The 14,909-nt window shown below is 49.2% G+C and overlaps 1 protein-coding gene across 2 annotated transcripts in view; it reads right to left on the bottom strand.

Moving 5' to 3' along the window:
• Positions 1–8,304, bottom strand: part of COL22A1 (collagen type XXII alpha 1 chain) — a 292,457-nt gene extending 284,153 nt beyond the window's left edge. The window contains exons 1-2 of one of the 2 annotated variants that reach the window (XM_046641629.1): positions 7,911–8,304; positions 1,134–1,231 (exon numbers count right to left, since the gene is read on the bottom strand). The gene's annotated coding sequence lies outside the window, so the exon portion shown is untranslated. The remainder of the gene's footprint in view (positions 1–1,133; positions 1,232–7,910) is intronic. The other variant, XM_046641628.1, reaches the window with a different exon arrangement.
• Between the last annotated feature and the right edge of the window lie 6,605 nt (positions 8,305–14,909).

Here is a 14,909-nt window from a genome sequence, read left to right as displayed (position 1 = left end):
TTCCCAAGTAGGGGGTGTGTTACTATCTTCTTTAGGGTCCCACAGATCCCCTAGTTTTTAGCAACTCACAAGTGGTATTAAAATTGACCTACTTATTGGTCTTCTCCACTGAGCTCCTTAGACTTAGGGATTATGTCTCTGGTCTCTCTTCCTCAGTGCCTGAAATGGTGACAGGCACAGAGCAGGCATTCTATGTATCAGTGTAACAGAGAAGTGAACCAATGAGTTGAGTGTCTAAACTATATTCATTTCTATATTTAACTTAGATAGTAAGAGAAAGTTCTGTTATTTTTTCTAAAAAGATTTTTTCTAAAAAGAAATTTTTTTTAATGATCTTGAAATTTCTATTTCCTGAGAACAGAGCAAGCATGTGGATTAGCACAGGAGTTACTGTCTTTGCCTAGTAATAAAGGATATTTCTTTTCTTCCAAGAAATTGCCTCAGATCCTCCCAGGGCCCCGTCGTTATGCGGGTGTGAGCACATGGAGAAGGCAGCGATGCATGAGGAAGAACCAGGAGCAGAGGCTCTGCAGGATGAGCCTTCTTCCCAGGGAATCAACTCACAAATGGGCCCAATACAGTGGCACAGAGAGGGTTCTGAGCCATCACAGCTGGGGTTCTCCAGCTCATTTCCTAAGGGAGACTGTGGCTTTGGCCTCACTGTGCTGGGACTCCAGGACCAAAGCTGAGGGGAAGCTTCCGGAATTTGTCCCCTTCAAGGGAGCCTGTGGGAGGGCGCTCTGCTCATTACCTCTGTGCTTGGCGGTATCTGGCAAGGTCAGGCTTCTCAAACACAGCCTGAGCATTTACTGGTGGGAGAACTCGGCAGGAGAGACAGAAAAAAAGCCTCTTGAAATGTTCTGTCTGAGGAAGGGACCACTGCAATTCCATCCGCTTTCCTTTTCACCTGAAGAACCCCCCAGGCCTGGTTGACCAAAACTTGAGAATATTAATTAATTCACTAACTCATGTACTCACTGATCCATTCACGTATTTGCTTTCCCATTCATTGTTTCATTAATCTGCTCCCTCGCCCATCCATCCACGGGGTCATGCACTTCAGCACTTACTCCCTCCATCCCTCCCTCCATCCCTTACCAACACACCCATTAACCACACAAGCGCTCACTCACGCCACAAACATTGCACGCCCCTCTTTAGCAGAGCTGTGGAGACGGAGATAAGCAAGGCAGAGTCTTTCTCTCTTGGACCATCCATTGTAGGGGGATAGCTGAAAGGCAAACAAATAATTTAAAAACAGTGTTGCGACTTCTCCTCTTTCCCCCAATACTAAGCTTCGATACTATGTCTCCAGGAAGCCTCATGTGAAACCTCATCCCTATCAAAAAGAACTCTGACATAGAAGAGAAGGGAAGGGAGGGAAGAGAAGAAAGGAGAGGAGAGGAGAGAAGAGAAGAGAAGACAGGAGAAGGGAAGAGTCGAAGTAGAGTGGAGTGGAGTAGAAAAAGTAGAAGCAGAGTAGAACAGAGCAGAGTAAGAGTAGAGTAGAGTAGAGAGGAGTAGACTAGAGCAGAGCAGTAGAGTAGAGAAGAGTCAAGTAGAAGTGGAGTAGAGCAAAGGAGGCTTCTGCTCTCATCTGGCCATTGCCCTTGGACAGGTCACTTAACCTCTCTAGGTCTCTCCGCATACATAAAGCCACCACTAAATACCCCTAGGGTTGTTGCAGAAATTACATGGGGGGAGTGTCTAAACACGCAGTGCCACCATCTGTGTTCCATAAGTATCTGCTGCCTGGTGAGCGGCTGAGTGGGGGTGCAGCGCTCTTCTCTGTCCCCCACAGCGCAGAGCACCTGGTCCCTCACCGGGAACACGCTGTGAGCAGTTTGGCATCAGGGCTGTGTTGTAAGTGCCTCTTTGTTCCCTAAGCACACCTAGCATCCAGAGGGTGTTAAATGAATGACTGGAGAGACCCCGGTAGGAAGTGCTATCATGAAACAACCAAAGAGGCAAGAGATGATAGATACTTATATGTGTGCATACAACGTATGTCTACTAAATCACTTTAGAGAAAGGTGATTGAGAAGGTTGGGGGCTTTCTTTCTTAGTGGAAGAACAAACTAGTGTGGCTGACAGAGAATCCTGGGGCCCACCTAACGTTGTAAAGTCATAGAAGATTGATCTACTGGGAGCTGAGGATGTCAGACCTGCACACTAACCAAAGAGTGCAGGCCCCGAAGCTGACACTCACGCTGTTTCCTGAGCTCTCTCCCTGGCCTCTGGCACAGAGATGCTCTAAAAGGTTCTGGAAACCACAAGGCTAGCAAACAGAAAGGCCAAATTCAGACCCAAGCCAGACTTACGCCCGCCAACACAGCCCAGTCCATGGATCCAGGCCCCCGGGGCTCAGTGAGCTGACTGGTCCTCAGACAGAGCCCTCTTTCAGCCAGAGCTGCCGATGGGGAAAGGATGAACACCCATCATGCATGTCTGTGTGTGAAGCGCTGTGTCAGCCAAGGTAAATATCCATACGACTTTTCCAATTTTGATATTTCATTCACTTATTTAATTGTGATTTAAATTAAATTGTATTGCACTAATCCAATACCCACTATGTGCCAGGGACTTCATTATCACCGTTTTGAAATTACTTCCTTCCACAAAGATTTGTTGAGTTCCTACTGTGTCCAGCATTGCGTAGACACTGGTAGTTCATAGGTAAGTAATGCAAAACCCATGAATGTGAGGAACTTATTGCCTAGTGGCAAAAACAGACAGGTCTATAGTGGATTACAGTGGTGAAGACATGGAGCTGCGGGTACCATGGGGTGCTGGGGGCAAGCATGTCAAAGAATCCGAGATGCACAGAAAGCCCAAGCTGATTTGCCCACAGCAACTCGGGAGCAAGGGGAAAAGGTGAAGTTGCTGTTGGGTGTTTCTCCAGAGCTCTGGAAACATCCCACCCAGGGCCTCATTCTGTCCATCAGTTTTGCTGAAGGTAAACGGGGACCATCACCCCACTGCCCGGTGGACTCACGGCAAGCATTAGACCACGCAAAACCAAACACTGACAACAATTCGACCCTTCAATTATTAACGGAGAACGTCCTATGAGCCAGACATTGTGATAGGCAAATATGTTTTAGTTTTTGTTGTTATTGTTCCCAAATTGTTCAAATGCCAGAATTTGATTGATACGTACATTTCGATATAAAGTCGTGAAAGGATATTTGCCAAAAATGTTACTATTGGTTACTATCGGGTAGATAAGAACACGAGGGGGTTGCTGATATTACTGCACTTGTAACAATATGCTTTTATGTCTTTAATAATTTAAAACATTTAATGAGAAAAAAGAAAAAGATATTCCAAACAGCATTCTTCTTTTTTGCATGAATTATATGCATTTACCTTACACACTTAAGGCCATGTGGAATTTCGGTTAAGGGCATGGGATTTGCACCAAGACATCGGTTTGAATCCCAGTTCTGACACTTATTAGTTGTGCTAAATGTCCGTAAGCCTCTGTCTGTCCATCTGCACATGGGTTAAACACAGCTAATTCCCAGGAGTCAATGATGTACGTGAGACTATCTAGCAACAGCCTGGTACCAACTGGCACTCAATCTCTGATAGGCTTGGGGGGGGGCACATTTTTTGTTTGTTTGTTTTGTTTTTACAGAATTCAAATGATACCATGGGAAAAGGGATTTAATTCAATTTATTCTATGTACTCCCAAAAAGGTGACAGATGGAAGTGGGCGAAAGAGAACTTTCATTTTGATAAAAGGAAAAACTTTTAACCAGACATTCAACACAGCACCATAAGCTGCCTGAGGGGGCACCATGGGAGGTGTATTCTCTGCCCCTGGAGGTGGGCCGGGAGAGGGTGGGCAGACGCCCAGGAGAGATGTGGTTCAGTCATCGGATAAGGAGGCTGGACAAGCTGGTTGTGATGATCATCTTATAGTCTTCAGATGAAGAAGCCCATAAAAGCAATGATGATTTGGCAAAACTCTGTGTAGTCACTCTGAATCTGCAAACCCAAAGACGTTTGCAGTTCGGTTTTATTTTTAAGTGATATTTTGATTAATTTGTTATTGATTAAATTGATTTGCTTTTTCTTGTCTTTATGGAATCAAGAGCAGACTGTCCCCCAGCAATTTGGCTACCAGGCAGTCAAGGCTGGCTCCAACTGGCCTGGATTTTCCAGTATGTAGTTAGAGGAAAGGCTTCTCCTTAGAGATAGTTCTAACCAAAGGATGGTACAAATTCCCTTTTTTTTTCAAAATTTTATTATGAAGCAAAGTAAAAAAAAAATTTGAATGATACTCTCATCTCTACCAGAATATAGCCAGAATTAACTAGAAGTAGTGAGCTTCCAGTAACTGGGAGCGTGCAAGCTAGGGCAAGTGGACAGTAGAAGGGAATTAAAGCATCAGATGGGGTTTGTCACAGGAGGACTCTGACATCTTCATGACCACAGCAGGCTGGCGGGTCCACCCTCCACACATTCCCTGGGCATCTGCCAAGACTTCCCTTTGTTTGTGCCATGATGTTACCCGGCTTTCCGCTTCTCATGAATGCTCAGTCCTAATACCTCCTGAGAACCATTAAAATGCCCATGCCCTTTGACCCAGAAGTCCTATTCTTTGGGAATAATCTGTGGGACATCACTGCAAAGTAGGGGAAGTCATGTGCTCAAAAATGCTCACTGCAGCAGCAAGCAGGAACGGCTAGCATGTCATGGCTCATCCACTTGAAGAATTTTAAGAAGCAAAACAAAATGGTACTTATTAAGACCACAAAGAAAGTCACTGATTTTGCCAAGTAACAAAGCTGAGGAATTGTCATGTCCTGTCATTCATTCATTCACTCAACTCTGCATTCACGTGGTCATTTATTGGCTCATACACTCAGTAACTCAACAAACTCTGTGCTGGCCCCAGGCAAAACGCAAAGAAGATGTCAGTCTGGCCACCCGGCCTTGGACTGGTTGTCTCAGACACCAACCCTGCCCCCAAACACACACACACACACACAGACACAAACACACACACACACACACACATACACGTGCGCGCATGCAATGCCAAGCCCTGCACAGGAAGACCAGGGGTCCGCCCTTCTCTGTCCTGGTACCCCATGAGACCTATGTTTGAGAGCTGGCTCTGTCTCTAAATGCAAAGCAGGCAAGTCGCTCATGTTCTCCTGGACCCCTTTTCCTCATCTGTGAAATGGAGAATTACCCTTTGCCCATCTTACTAGATCTTGGTCTTTCTAGATGTTGTAGTTTTTTGTCAGGCAACCTGGCACATCTTCAATTCCTGAGTAGGGGATTGGCTAAAAAATCCTCAAGGACCTGTCTCCCTAAACATCCCTGTGGGCCTTTCTCATTTTCTGGTTCTCCTTGGTAGGCCTGCATCAATAATGATGCTCCCTTTTGAGGAGAAGGTTTTCCAGCATGAGCAAAAAGGCCTTTGTTGACATGAAAAGGGGCTTTGATACCCCAGATGTGGCTTTGAGTCAGCCTCCTTGTATTCTCTCTACCTGTCCTCAGGTAAGTCACTCAAACTCTCTGATCTTTCTTTTCCTGTTAATAAAACTGAGTATGAATGACGCACACATAGCTCACGGTCCTGGTCCATAGTGACACACAACCTGTGTCAGCCTCCATCAGCAGCAGTGTTGGCACTGAAGGAAGAGAAGAAGGCCAGAGGGAACCAGCAGAATTTTAAGACTGCAAAGGAAGCACCTAGGAAGTACAGGACCTCAAGCTGGGAAAAGACGCTAAATGTTCACCTGGTCCTAGCAGTCAAGGTTCAGAGCACCCCTCTACCATGCCCGTGAAATGGCCGTCCAACCTCAGTTTGAATCCCTCCGGCAGTGGGATTCACTGGAATTGAGCTGGAATCCAGTGCCCACCAGTTCTCCTCCATCCACCCTTTGGGGACCAAGAAAGCAGATCAGCTGCCTCTTCTATACGATAGCCTTCCAGATCACTGTGGCCACAAGTCTTCTTTCCGCCACACTAGAGGATCTTTCTTATGGTAACACACATCTTTCCACACGAGCCATGGCTTCTGTTTCTAGGACATCCTGCTTTCTCACCTCCAAATGCACTTCTATTTATCTGCAGCCCTCTTACAAGGGAATCAGAGGGACAGAGAGAACCTGGATCATTGAGACCAGAGCCAGCAAACTCTTGTGTCTGGGGAGACTCTGCTGGTCACACAGATGACTGTGGATGACCAGAGGGCATACGCTGCTAAAGTATGCGGCTGCTCTGACGGCCTGGCAGGGATGCAAGCCAAAAGTTGTCCCATCCTCTCATTTTTCAAGAAAAGCCAGAGACTGAGATTTGTATATTTTGTGTTGGCACATAATTAAAACAAATGTAAAACAACCTATGAAGAACTAAAACTCTCTGTGGGCTGGATCAGCCCGTGGGCCACTTACTCAACCATTTTGCAGGTGTAAAAACTTTTGAGAATCTGATGAAACTTTGAAGAAGCCCCAGAAAAAACAGATACAAACAAATTTCTGCTGCCAACATTGTAAAGGGCGCATAGACCTCCTGGAGCCACTCCTGGGTCTCTAGGGAGGAAACCTTCATCTCCCTAGCCTCTTGCCTTACACAAGATGCCACAAAGTGACAATTTCCCAAGGTCACACAGCTGGCAGAGCAACAAGGGAATCTAGAACCACTGATGCCACTCCCTCCCCAGGTCTGAGAAGCAGAAGCCAACTAAGATAAGCGGGCTGCCTACCACACACCAGGCACTCAAGGGGTTATCTTAGTGCATCCCTTCCATCATCTCCACCTGGCAGATGAGGACCCTGAGGCTCAGTGGACACAGTCCCCTAGCTCAGGGCAGCCAGACAAAGCAACAGTTACGACTGGAAGGCAAGACTAGCAGCAAAGCCCCCAGCTTTCACCTGCACCTACCGCACCGGCTGGGCAGTGCACCCCACTCAGCAGGCCTCTATCAACCCGGAAGCCCTGGAATTTAGAACTTCCCTGGAACAACTCAGTCAACTAAACTAGAAGGGGTCTGAGGATGCGACCCATAGCCACGTGGTTCTCATAGGCAGAAATCTGGCTTTGCAGGATTTTTCTGGGTATATGTCATCAATGAGAGACAGATTGGAGGCTGGACTGACCTGCGTGGACACAGGGGTGCTGGCACCAGGTTCTGGAAGATAACAAGTAAGGGAATAAGTTCTGCGGAGAGAGACCCATCACAGAGCCCAGGACTGGCCGGTGGGACAGCCTCCTTTGGGGGATGTCTGACAGGCGTGTCCCCTGTCATCTCTGAGTTTCCACTTGAATGGGGAGAGCTGAGGGCATGGTTTCCAAAAATGCAACTAATTCCGGGCACACTTTATAACCTGGGACAAGAAATTCCGGTCTGCTACAGAGGATGATATGCAGCAAAAAGGACACAAACACCTCCCTGGGCTAGAGAAAGTTGGGAGAGGGGGAAGACGTTGCTCAGATAGGAAAGAGCTAAATTTAGACCCCAAGGCAAAGTTCCTTTTGACAATAAAAGCAAAACAAGCAAGCCTATTCTCCCCCTCCACTGCTTTTTGTTTTGTTTTGGTTTTGGTTTTCCCATCTTTCTAGCTCTTACACCAAGTTTTTTAATGGAAACCTGGAAGAGGCTGGGAATCACAACAACTTTAAAAGTAGCAGCTCGGAAGTAAGGGCCCGCATCTGACACTCGGCAGTCATCCCCGGGCTCCTGCTCAGCTGCAATCAAACAGGTACCTTCTTACAGACTTTGCTCCACTTCACTCTGAAGTTTGGGCAAAGCACAGACTCGGCTGCTCAGGACGAGCGCCGTGTGTTCAGAAAGACACACATCTGAGCTGGAGGGGCTCTCCCTCACCGACGTGGGGAGACGGGTGGCAGCTCCAGCAGCCGCAGCAGAGAAGAGACCCGGACTTACCTGAGAGGGAAGGAGCTCAGCGGAATGCCAACTGGGGTTCCGTCCAGGGCCGGGTGCACTAGAAGCAGTAGCCGGGAGAAGACGCCAGCCCCGGCAGCCCCCTCCTGAGGGGGGGGGTCACCTGCCAGCAACCCCACGCCCCCTTCCCCCCAAAATCGAACAAACTCACTCCCTAGACAAGACTTGTTAGTAACAAGTCTGGGGGCTTCCCCCAGGCCAGGGGTCCCGAGAGAGAGCTGGTTTTAAAACAAATAGCTAAATAAATACCGTAAATACGCAAGGCTTGAAACTTAGAGGATGAACTAGAAAGTGTGGGAGAAACAAAAATAGGGAAAGGGAGACACTTCCTGGGGAGAAATGCAGCGGCGGCAGCCAGCCCAGCTGCTGCCCAAGAACAAAGCTGCTGGGTGCCCCCAGGGCCGCAGTGGCCGGAGCGCTGGGATTCCCAGCCCGGAGCGCGCGGGGCGGAGCTGGGCGGTGGGCGGGCCGGCGGGAGGGGCGGTGGAGAACCGAGAAGCGGACGGAGATCCCTCCCCAGGGGGCAGGAGGGGCCCGAGGGCGGGAGGGGGCCGAGCCCGCAGGGGAGGTCCCCAGATGAGAGGCGAGGGGGCCCAGGATGCGCCCAAACGGGGAAGGGGGGCGGGCGCCTGGGGAGAGGCCGGGGCGCAGGGACAGCGTCGGGTTCCAGGCAGCAGAGAGGCGGCCCCAGGAAGCCCAGGACAGGGCTGAGAACTCTGTCCAATTATAGACTTCTCCGGATATTTTGGTCCCTTCTACAGCCCGGTCTGAAATAGCACCCCCACTAGGCAGCAGCTGCGTAAGTTTGGAGGGACGGGGTATGGGGGTGGGGTGGCTTTGTTCTTCGTCCACCACTGAGAGTCCCACTCCCGTCCCGGCACCTACCTGCCTCTTCCTACAGGTGGCCTGTTCACGGGATCTCACTGCATCCCTGGGGAGGGATGAGCTGATGTCCCTATTTTTCGATAAAGATGGTGAAGGCTCAGAGAGAGGCCGAGTCACCTGCAGCGTCCCCGGGCAGAGGGGAGAGGGGCCCAGGTGGGTCTGATGAGGACAAGCTCCCTTCCTAAAAGGCTTCCCAGCCCCCAAGAGGCAGAAATGGGCAGGTGCTGGCCCAGGAGGCTGTTCTACTTTTTCTTCTTGACCTCTGTTCCTAAAAATGGGTCTGGCGGGGGTATTTTGAACTAGATGAGAGCATGGCTTAATCTGTTCCACCTCCAGCACCCCCTGCCCCTCCCCAGTCAGGCTCCTAAACTCTGGGGCATCTTTATTTGGCTGCTGGCTGCGTAGTGGGGATTTAATAAATAGACAGTATCGGGCTTATCTGTGACCCAAGGAATTCTCAACGATCCGGCCCCTTCCTTCCTCTCCTGCCTTGTTTTCCAGTTCCCCCGTGACAATTCATTGCATGCATGGTTATTGAGCACCCACTCGGTACCAGGCAGTATTGGATGTCAGCTAAATGGAGCAGAGGAGGCATGCTGGTGAGGCCCGGCCCTGGCACAGAATGGTGATGGGCCCAGATGAGTGCCCTGCTTATCAGTATCACAGGTGGGGCAAGGAAGCAGAGAAGAGTGATCATGGCTGCATGAGAACGCTGCGTGACACACTCACTTAACAGCTATCACCTGCCCAGCATGTGCCAGATGGCCCAGGTGTGGGGGCAGCATAGTGAGGCCAGGGGGTTTGCCCCTGCTCATCCTGGTGGGGAGATAGACAGGAAAACACCACCCTGGAAGGTGGACCACCACACTGAGTTACTGAGTTATCCTAAGTGCTGTGAGGGACACAAAGAAAGAGGAGAGTGGAAGAAGAAATGAAGGGAGCAAACTCTAGATTCAGTCCTGGGGAGGCAGTGACTGAAGAGTGGGAGAAGCCCCCCTGTGTGAAGGCGGAGACCCTGGAGTCAAGGCCTGAAGGGTGCCCAGGAGTTCACAAGGGCGCTAGGGGCCTTCCGGGCAGAGGCAAGGACTTGCGCCTGGAGCTAAGGACCTCTTGTGGCGTGGGGCTTCTGGGGGCATGTGTCCAGGGAGGAGGCTGGAGAGGGGAGCAGGGCACAGGCGATTGATGGGAACTGAGAAGCCTCCAGAGGAGAGTGGACTTGAGCCTGATGACCTGGAGTCTCTGGAGTGCTTTAGCAGGGCAGTGCGTGGCCGGGAGTGTGTTTATAGAGCCATGGGCAGCGATGGGGCTGGGCACAAGGCAGGGAGGCGAGTTGAGAGACTGCTCATTTGCAGAGAGGGCGAGGGGCGATAGGCCGGTCTGGAGGTACGAGCATCAGCAGCCCACACCTGCAGCCACAGGTGAAATGAGGTCACCAAAGAAGAGGGAGAATGGAAGGGGACTCAAGGTTCCAGCCATGTTTGACCACAAGGTTGAATTTTTCAATTTAGTTCAAACTTTGTTGAGAGCCTCTAGTGTTGGACACTGGGGACCCAGAGCTGGCTGGAGTATAACCCAGGCCCTGAAGGAAATAGACGTCTGGAGGACAGAATCGGCTGTGAAAACTAAGGAGAAATGCCTCACCCATTGCTCCAGCACCTGAACTGGAGGCAGCCCAGCATGAATGAGGGATCTCAAGGGCTCTGAGTTCCCAGTTGCCCAGTAAACCCTACCCCCATGCAGAAGCCCCTCCCCATTGTTTTTCTGGGACTCTCTAGGGGGTTGAGATTTGAGCTGGTGAACACCCAGGTGGGTCCCCCTGGGGCCTCTGAAGGTTGAAGATGCTCTTTTTTGACCCAAGGTATCACCATGTCATCAAGCTCAGGAGACATGGGAATCTGCCGGCTGCGCCAGTGTCGCCATGAGAGGAAGAGCCAAGGCTGAAGCTCTCCTCCGTGCAATGCGACATGGGGCCCCACAGCCTGGAGTCTGCGGCCCTGTTTGCATGTTCTATTCCAGCTATAAAAAATTACCACATGTTTTGTGGCTTAAAACAGCACACATTTATTATGTTACCCTTCTGGAGGTCTGAACCACCATGGTGGACAGGGCTCCGGTCTTCCCCACTGCACAGGCCACTTCAGGTGACTCCTCAGTATCCCACCTTCCCGTCTGCTGCTGGGAAAAAAACCTACCCCGGGCTAGAGAACACCGGAGTGCCCATGTGGACCAGTGGCCTCCCCCTGCAGCTTCCTTCTCACCTGAGTGCCCCAAGGCCCAGAGAGTGGGGGGCTGGGCTTGTGGTGTACCCTCAGCCCTGGCTCCCAGCCCCTCCCCCCTGATGCTCCAAACTAAATTTCCTCAGGAAAATGGCCCCATGGGTTGGACACATCATGCTCTGCCTCAGAGAAGAGAAGCAATGGGATGCTCTGTGTTCTCCATCTCTGCCGTGGGGCTGGAGGCAGGGAGCAGAGGGCTCTGGAAAGATGATTCCGGAAAGCTGTCTGTCTCGCTTCCTTCCCCTTCTGGCTGTTTCTCTGTCAGGATGACAAATTGTTCAAATTTCTGAGATGTATTAAACAGAAATAGAAAATATGCATATAAATCATTAAACATACAAAAAATATGTGGATATGCATTACACAAAGAGTAAGAAAATGACCCCATATGGCTTAATTTCTTTTTATTTCTATCATTCATTCTATCCCTGTGAGAATTAATGCCATGGGTCAATATGCAGAATAACTAAGGCGATTGTTGGTCACAATTCATATATCTCTGTGAAAATAGAATTTGTTTTCTCTGTAGTGGGTCATCTGCTCAGGGTTTCACAAAGCTGCCATCAGGTGTTGGCAGGGCTGTAATTTCTTCTGAAGTTTCTGGGGAGGAATCCACTGCTGAGCTCATTTGGATCGTTGGCTGACCTCATGCATTCCTTGCGGTTGTCGCACTGAGGTCCCTCTTTTCTCACACCTTGTGAGCATCCAGGATGGCTCTCAGCTTCCATTTAGGAGGTCGCTCCGCTCCATCAGCTCACAAGGTCACTGTTTGCTTCTCCCTCATCCAGGCCAGCTGGAGGACGGCTCTCTTGTGTCTTTTTCTGCCTTCTTCTGCCACCAGCAGGAGAAAGTTTTCCGATTTCACGGGCTCATGTGATCAGATTAGGCTCACTCAGATAACCTCCCTTTATTAAGGTCAATTTTGCCAAATAGCAGAACACATTTGCAGGAGTGGGATCTCATCACATTCTAAAAGTCTGGGGATTACGGTGGGACATTTTCCTGAGGGTCATAATTCTGACCTATCACACCCTTTTTTCAAAATTCTGCACTTACTGAAATCAGTAATTTTTTTATTCCCCCCTTTTAAGAAAAACCTATTTCCAGCATTTCTATTGACTTTAATCTCTATGAGGCCAGTAAAGGCTTCTTCTCATTCACTATTGTATCCTCAAGTCTAGCATGGTGCTGGCGTATAACAGGCATCAAGAATATTTGTGAGATGTATGAATACACAAGTGAAAGAATGAATGAATGGTGGGGAGAAAGCTCCACTCTAAACGCCTCGCACAGGACCACCTTAAGTTTTTAATCAGATGTGATTGACATGTTAGGATGCACAAGACTGAGAGGTTAAAGAAGATGAAAGTCACAAGAGAGTGATGGGACCAGATTGACATGGTTGGAAGGGACCACTCCCCAGGGAAGTCGGGGGGGTTCAATACCATACATTCACGAACTGCCTGCTTTGTGGTGCTGTGGAGCAGCAGAGAGCAGGGGGCAGCTCCCTTGGAATCCTTATCCTGCCTTGAGTTCACTTGAGGGCTGTGGGCTGGTTTCTTAACTGCTCGGAGACTCGGTTTTATCATCTGTACGTGTGGACTGCAGCACTTCCATTCCCAGGACGTGGTGCAGAAGAGCAATGGAGCAGCTCGTGTCCCAGGCCTGGCAGGTGGCACGTGCTCATTATATGGCTGTCCTAGGGATGTACCAGGTGCTGGAGAGGCAGCCACACCGATAGTGTTACCCCTGTTCCTCAAATTCTTATAATCTAGTTGGAGAAATAAGCTCTAAAACACAAATGAAATAAACAGAGACGTACAAGATTGCACAAAATTAGGAAACTTCGTGAGCTGTGAGTGAGCTCCTTAAAACTTGTAAAAATAAATAAATCAACAAGGTAAAAATTGGCTCAAGAGATGGGGAAGTTTCTCAGAAGTGTGAGACTTTATTTTACTTTATATTCATTGGAGACAAAAATGAAGATATTGAGAAGCAAAAAATAAGACAAATACCAATAATCCTAGACTATTTCCTATCATAAAAAATAGTTAAGAAAAATGGCACACATCATTTTTCTTTTCACTGTGGTCCCCAAGCCTTCTATCCTATATGTTTTGTTTTCCCAAAGATTAACTGAGGGATGGCAGTGATTAAAGTAACCTTCTGGAGCTGGCATGTCCTGGCATGAGTTTAAGAGGCTCGGCAGAGGCCAGGGGAGGGAAGTTAGGTAGAGCAAGTCTTGGAGAAGTTTGCAGAGAAGAGAGAGGTTCTGCGAGTGAGGACTTTACCCAGGTTCTGATTGGAGGGCTGCAAATTGGTGAAATCCACTGGAAGGCAGGCGGGGAACAGAGCAAGTGCATATTTCTCATAGGAGGAGGCAGTTGGAACTGGAGGGAAGTTCAGAAGTCACTGAGTTTTGTTCCCTCATTGGACCGATGAAGAAGCTGGGATGCGGAGAAGGGGAGGGAAGAGCCCACAGCGGCTCCTCAAGGTGGATGTCCTCCTGGGTCTCGAGAACAGACTTCTTCGCTGCTCTCTGTGCTGTCTTCTTGAAGGCCTGGACAGAGGCCCTGCAGGGTTGGGGAGAAAAGGAGGTGTTTGGGTGCAGCCTCCGGGTGCATCTCCGCTCAGCTTCAATTTACCTTCCTCAAGGGCTCTGGGCAGGAGCCTCTCTCTCCTCCAGACACCGCCTGTCCCCACCCTGCCCCCGCCCATCCTCCATCCCATTTTCCTTATAAAGACCTGCCCCTTTTCTCTTGACACTCCCATGGCCATTCCTGCCCTTTCTGATCTCTGCATCCTTGGGTGCAGGACACTTTGACACAAACACATAAGAATGACCCATGTCACTCTCACCTGAACCCCCTCGGCCCCTGTGCCTGTTAGTCTGTGAGCTTCTACAAGACAGGGTCCCTGTCCTGGCCCATGTGGACTCCCCACACCCAACACAGAGCCTGACATAACAAATGCTTAGTGAGCATTATCTTCTATAAAACAGCCAAGTTGTCCTCTGTCGCATTTTCTTTAATTAATTATCAGACAGTCCCCGTTTACCCACCCTCGCCCTCAGCCAGGCCTGAAATGTTCGTTCTGTGAGAGAAGGAATTTGTGCTGCTTTGTTTACTGTTCCTACATCCTGGAACATGTCAGGTGCTGGCCTCATATGTCCACGGAAGGAATGAAATGGATCATGCACCTGTCGCCCAGCCTGTAGTGCGTTGTAATTTCAACAGTCTCTTTGTGGGTTTGGATTTTGTCTCCCTCGGTTGTATTATAAATTCCACAGGCCAGGGGATTTGTGGGTCTCCCACGACGTCTAGCAAAATTGCCACGTACACAGGAGAGGCTTCCAAAATGCGAAGACTCAATTCATTTTTGTTAAATCATTAAGCATTTGGTTTTTAATCTCAAAAGCATCTCTCCCACTCGTTTGACAGTAATGAAGACTTGAGTAAGTTTCCCTAAGGTGACAAGTCGTTTTTAAAATAATATACATCCTACATTATCTTACTTGATCAAACTGGCTTCAGTTTTGTTACTTTTATTCCTTTCAAGAGAAGAGCAGATCATTCATAGCAACATTTCCTTTATTTCTAAAAATGTTATGTTCTTTTCTGGTCCCGGATATGGTGCCCCTTGTTCTGCGTCTGCGCCTGCGTCGGCCAGCCCCAGCTTCAACATCAGGGGAGGCCCACGGAAGGCTGGGAGCCTCAGAGCTTGCTGATGAAGGTGTCTGTGCGAGAACGCTAATAACTGCCCATTCAGTCCTTATGTCTTCCCCGGGAGGAGGGCGTCAGTCCCTGCCTTCAGCTTTCCT

This window comes from Equus quagga, chromosome 16, assembly GCF_021613505.1.
Source record: "Equus quagga isolate Etosha38 chromosome 16, UCLA_HA_Equagga_1.0, whole genome shotgun sequence".
NCBI classification, from domain to species: domain Eukaryota; kingdom Metazoa; phylum Chordata; class Mammalia; order Perissodactyla; family Equidae; genus Equus; species Equus quagga.
The sequence above is the reverse complement of the archived record's forward strand: the minus strand, read 5'-3'. Positions and strand labels throughout refer to the sequence as shown.